A 6,422-nucleotide genomic window follows, 5' to 3' on the forward strand; every position below is an offset into this window, starting at 1 on the left:
AGGCAGGTGTGAAAAAATGCAGTAAATTAAGAATGCTTTCAAAAACAGAAATGTTAATAGTTTATTTTTATCAATTAACAAAATGCAAAGTGAGTGAACAGAAGAAAAATATAAATCAAATCAATATTTGATTTATATTTCAATAACAGCATCAACTCTTCTAAGTACATTTGCACAAAGTCAGGGATTTTGTAGGCATATAGTCAGGTGTGTGATGAACCAATTATACCAAACAGGAGCTCAGGATCATCAATTTAATATGTAGGTTGAAACACAATCATTAACTGACACAGAAACAGTTGTATAGGAGGGTTAAAACTGGGTGAGGAATAGCCAAACTCTGCTTCCAAGGTGAGGTTGCTGACAGTTTACTGTCAGAAGTCATACACCATGGCAAGACTGAGCACAGCAACAAGACACAAGGTAGTTATACTGCATCAGCAAGGTCTCTCCCTGGCAGAAATTTCAAGGCAGACAGGGGTTTCCAGATGTGCTGTCCAAGCTCTGTTGGAGAAGCACAAAGAAACGGGCAACGTTGAGGAACGTAGACGCAATGGTCAACCAAGGAAACTTAGTCCAGCAGATGAAAGACACATCATGCTTACTTCTCAATCGGAAGATGTCCAGCAGTGCCATCAGCTCAGAATTGGCAGAATCCAGTGGGACCCAGGTACACCCATCTACTGTGCGGAGAAGTCTGGTCAGAAGTGGTCTTCGTGGGAGAATTGTGGCCAAAAAGCCATACCTCCGACGTGGAAACAAGGCCAAGCAACTCAACTTTGCTCAAATACACAGGAACTGAGGTGCAGAAAAATGGCAGCAGGTTCTCTGGACTGATGAGTCAACATTTTAAATATTTGGCTATAGCAGAAGGCAGTTTGTTCTCCGAAGGGCTGAAAAGCGGTACAAGAATGAGTGTCTGCAGGCAACAGTGAAGCATGGTGGAGGTTCCTTGCATTGTATTTCTGCAAATGGAGTTGGGATTTGGTCAGAATTAATGGGCTCCTCAATGCTGAGAAGTACAGGCTGATATTTATCCATCATGCAGTACCATCAGGGAGACATATGATTGGCCCCAAATGTAATCTGCAGCAGGACAATGACCCCAAACATACAGCCAATATCATTCAGAACTATCTTCAGCGTGAAGAAGAACAAGGGGTCCTGGAAGTGATGGTATGGCCCCCACAGAGCCCTGATCTCAACATCATCGAGTCTGTCTGGGATTACATGTAGAGACAAAAGCATTTGAGGCTGCCTAAATCCACAGATGAACTGTGGCTAGTTCTCCAAGATGTTTGGAACAACCTACCTGCCGAGTTCCCTCAAAAACTGTGTGCAAGTATACCCAGAAAAATTGATGCTGTTTTGAAGGCAAAGGGTGGTCACACCAAATATTGATTTGATTTGGATTTTTCTTCTGTTCATTCACTTCTTCTGTTCATGCATTTTGTTAATTGATAAAAAATAAACTATTAATATTTCTATTTTTGAAAGCATTCTTTTTTTACAGAATTTTTTCACACCTGCCTAAACTTTTTGCACAGTACTGAATTTGTTTGTGTTTTTCAATAGTGGAATATTTGAAGTGAATGGCCTTCATTAGGGGTTCTTAAACTCAGTTCCCCCCTTCAAATCCTTTCCCCACCCTGTACCTTTGGCGACAAGTACATTATCAACTTACAACATTAACATCTTAGGAAAGTCCCTTACCAGAAGTGAAAGATGTTGTTATTTGTGAATTCTCGGAAGTCTTATCTGGAGTATAGGGATAAGTCTTACAAATGGCAGACACGTATTCTCCCCCTCGATCCATAAATAATATTTCTGTATTGTACAGCAGAGATGTGGCGTTTAAGGAGGCATTCATCCTCACATCGATCTCAGTCCCATGAGCCATGGTGCACTTCACAGGGGCTCCAAGTCCTGTGGGGTACAGTGCAACATACAAAGGCTGAGAATACAGGAGTCTCTGTGGAACCACCTTAAAGGGACATTTCACTTGAGTTTTATGGCGCTAACCTCATTGTATTTGCGTGGAGTGAATACCAGGAACATCAGCTTTCCCTGCACCGCTGTGTTTCCCTTTTGTCCGGTTCTCAATACACTTCCATTAATTTACGCGACCTCACCCAAATGAATAGTCGTAAAGCACACACTTGCTACGTATGATAGCAGATTGATAAAAGAGGCATCTGTTTTTTTTTTTTTTTTTGCTGTTTAATTAAAGAATCCAGAAAAGGTTTTGTTATCTTAACTGAGTGATGTATTCCTGCATATTAGCCTGGGCATGTTCATAAAACAACGAAATTACGACTTGCTGTATTTCTTTGCCAAAATCTGTAAATAGTTATTCTACTTATAGCTAAAACAGCGTATCTGACCATTTTACATTACTACTCTTTTTATAGCTCTATTATCCTCTTTCGTAAGTTTGTACTGAAACTATTCATTTCGGTGAGGTCTGAAAAATGAATGTGAGTGAATTGGAGCCAGTCAAATGGGAAAAAGCCAGTCATCCCCAGTAAGTTGGGTTAGCTTCTGTGACTAGCACTCACTCACTCCCAGCAAATACAATGAGGTCCACAAAATGATTTTTTCCTTTTTCATATGGTAAACTTTTGGGCCCTCATAGATCACAAGCATTACGTCTACAAGTTCCCACAGAGAACGTAAAACTTGATAATTAAAGCAGGTCCTTACTGCACTATTAGGGCTCTGTTAAAAATCCTTATTGCCTAAAGATTACTTGATGAATATTTATACATCAAGTAATTCATAAAATATGGTTACATTTCAATATTACAAATGCCAAAAGTTAATATGCACATCCATTAGTTAGAGCAACAAAACCAGTAGTGACCCCTGAATATTTTATCAATCAAAGGTGAAGCTAAAGATGAATTCAGTCCAAATTTTTCATTTTTCCGTTTTTGTTCATGCACCTAAAGTTCAGGTGGTATATCATACAAAATTTGTCAATGGACAATTCCTAAGTTAAATGTATTTATGCAAATTCAAAATCACATAATGACTGCACAAACCTTCTATATCACCACAGAGCAAAAAGAGTGAGTATGCTAGAGCAAAATATTACATTACATTACGTGGCATATAGCAGACGCTCTTATCCAGAGCGAGGTACAACAAAGTGCAAATCAAACACAAGAACACGTGCAAAAGTGGACCTGAGAGGACAGTACAGTTTCGAGTCCTAGTGTAAACATACAGAAATTCAGAACCCTTGAAGAGTACAATCAACTTTCAAACTAGCATACCATAGTTGGCAGCTAGAATACAACAGCCAATAAAAACAACAATACCTATACAAGTAACAATATCTATACATAAGTGCCATTACGGTCTAAGGCTAATCACGGTGATTGTGAGTTGGGGAGGGAAAGGTGTAGCCTGAAGAGATGGGTCTTCAGTCTGCGCTTGAAGGAGGTCAGAGGCCAGAGACTCTGCCGTTCTGACATCCACCGGGAAATATGCGTGTGAAAGACAAATAGTCTCTGATAGACTTACAGCATACAAACATCATTCTGATAGTTGTACATATTCTTTATGACATTTTTAATTTTTTTATTGCGTTCTAATGGCCGAGAACTCTGGTCTAAGGAACCTTGTCTAAGGAGTCTGTGTTGAATTGTATGAACTTATTTTCATGGATTATATTGCCTAAATACATATAGAAGACCCAATATTTCATGTTTTAGTGTTTAAGTAAGCAGGAGTCAAATTCAATAAGCACAAAATATGCATACACAAGGTATCAACACACTTACTGTATGAATACATACATGCACGCAAACTCATATTCACACACACACACACACACACACACAACGATATATGCATAGGGTAGATAGTAAAGAATTTTTGTAATTATCCTTAAATTGAGCAAGAACGCATGACAGAGACAGAGCTACCACATTGCACTTTCATATAGCGCCAAACATTTGGGTTCATTAGCCACATCAATGCTATGTCAGGATTTGGGCCAGAGGAACCATGCGCAGTGTCGTGGATAACCAGAAAATAGCAGGTTTAATGTAGCAGGTGGATAAGGGGCAGACAGAGCGTAATCCAGACAGGCAAAGTTAAAAGATTGGGTGGTCAGTCCAAACAGGGCAGAGGTACAAAGATAGCAAACCAAAGACAGACTCCAAAGAGCCAGATAGGGGTCAAAACAGAAATCCAGAAATCAAAACAGACAGAACAGAGTATAAAAGGACATCAAACAGAGGCTAGAACAGAGAAGAACCTAACACAGGGGAAAACTGAACTGACAAACTAGCAACACTGAACTAAAAAAACAACAGGCTTAAATATATTAAGAAAGAAGAGATAATGAGATAAGGAGAAACAGCTGGGACAAGACAGGGCGGAAATGCATATACGGAGTTATTACCATTGTTTTTGTTTTTATTTTCTGTTTTGATTGAATTCTCTCAGAGTTAAATGGCATATTAACCTCCAATATATGGCAGACAGAGGGTAATCCAGACAGGCAAAGTTAAAAGATTGGGTGGTCAGTCCAAACAGGGCAGAGGTACAAAGATAGCAGACCAAAGACAGACTCCAAAGAGCCAGATAGGGGTCAAAACAGAAATCCAGAAATCAAAACAGACAGAACAGAGTATAAAAAGACATCAAACAAAGGCAAGAACAGAGACGAACCTAACACAGGGGACCTCTGAACTGAAAACAGCTTGTAGCGTAGTGGTTAAGGTAAATGACTGGGACACGCAAGGTCGGTAGTAGCCGCAATAAGATGTGCACAGCAGTTGGGCCCTTGAGCAAGGCCCTTAACCCTGCATTGCTCCAGGGGAGTATTGTCTCCTGCTTAGTCTAATCAACTGTACGTCGCTCTGGATAAGATCGTCTGCCAAATGCCAATAATGTAATGTCATTTAAAAAAAAACAACAGGCTTAAATATACTAAGATAGAAGAGATAATATACCTTGAATTGTCAGAGTTATGTGTCTTTCTCCCATGCCTCCACCATCTAAAAACTCTTCAATTGAATATACCCCAGAATGATTTTTTGTTAAATTATCCATCATTAAGGTTCCATTCTTCAGCAACAGACCATTTCTACCCAAACGAAAACGAGTTGTTTTATTTCTGTACTTGAAAATGTTTTCACACTTGAAAATGACTTGCAACTCAAAACCCGAATGATCAACACTGGTGTTTGTCAGGTGTACATGAGCTGATTGTCCCAGAGCTCCGTAATATTGGGCTGATATTTCACCCTCTGGGCTTCTGCAGGAGGTCAATCAGTATGTCACGGTGCCTAAAAGAGGAATAAAATGTACGGCCATGACAGAGGAGTAAATACAGAAGACTGTTGAGAAATATATATTTTAATCATGATATCAAATGTTTAGAAATTGATAAAATGCTAAAATGCAAAAAATAATGTGTCGCAGCTTGGAGTAGTTTTTAAACCTAAATCAATTAGTTTGAATGTACCAAGTATTTTCAACATTAAATAAATAATTTTCAATGATTCCATTATTTTTCAAGTTTTGTTAATAAATGGATGTGAATTCTTTCTCAACACATCTTATATTCTTCAGACATACAGTAGATGCCTTTATCATGACCACATGTTCACCATGAGCCTTCAAGCTAAAATGTATAGATTCTTCTGTTATAGGGTATGTTCACACATTCTGTACAGCAAAAGAAGGGCTGGTCCAGTATCCAGCAATTTAGACACAGACAATGCAGCCGTGTGTAAACAGGCTGAAACATGCGTACTGAGACAGTGAAGCTTACCGTGTGTAAAACAGGCTGAAACATGCGTACTGAGACAGTGAAGCTTACCGTGTGTAAAACAGGCTGAAACATGCGTACTGAGACAGTGAAGCTTACCGTGTGTAAAACAGGCGGAAACGTGCGTAGTGAGACAGTGAAGCTTACCGTGTGTAAAACAGGCTGAAACGTGCGTACTGAGACAGTGAAGCTTACCGTGTGTAAAACAGGCTGAAACATGCGTACTGAGACAGTGAAGCTTACCGTGTGTAAAACAGGCTGAAACATGCGTACTGAGACAGTGAAGCTTACCGTGTGTAAAACAGGCTGAAACATGCGTACTGAGACAGTGAAGCTTACCGTGTGTAAAACAGGCTGAAACGTGCGAACTGAGACAGTGAAGCTTACCGTGTGTAAAACAGGCTGAAACATGCGTACTGAGTCAGTGAAGCTTACCGTGTGACACCGTGGTCAAAAGCGGCAGGAGTATGAGAAGGGGACCCAGCATCCTCTTCATCCCACAGGACAGGAGTCACCGAAACAAGAACCCAGTCCAGGAGATACACACACCAGAGTTACACACACTGCCTCTTCACAAGAACCCAGTCCAGGACAGACTCTGTCTGAGTGTGGTGTGTATTAGCCAAAGGAACAT

The 6,422-nt window shown here is 40.0% G+C and overlaps 1 long non-coding RNA gene across 1 annotated transcript; it reads right to left on the minus strand.

Moving 5' to 3' along the window:
• Positions 1 to 200: 200 nt before the first annotated feature.
• Positions 201 to 1,830, minus strand: LOC133123287 (uncharacterized). Its single transcript, XR_009708225.1, has 3 exons — positions 1,714 to 1,830; positions 606 to 965; positions 201 to 504 (listed from the first exon to the last, which is right to left on the minus strand). It is a non-coding gene; the product is annotated as an uncharacterized LOC133123287 (long non-coding RNA).
• Positions 1,831 to 6,422: the final 4,592 nt, after the last annotated feature.

This window comes from Conger conger, chromosome 3, assembly GCF_963514075.1.
Source record: "Conger conger chromosome 3, fConCon1.1, whole genome shotgun sequence".
Classification (NCBI taxonomy): Eukaryota; Metazoa; Chordata; class Actinopteri; order Anguilliformes; family Congridae; genus Conger; species Conger conger.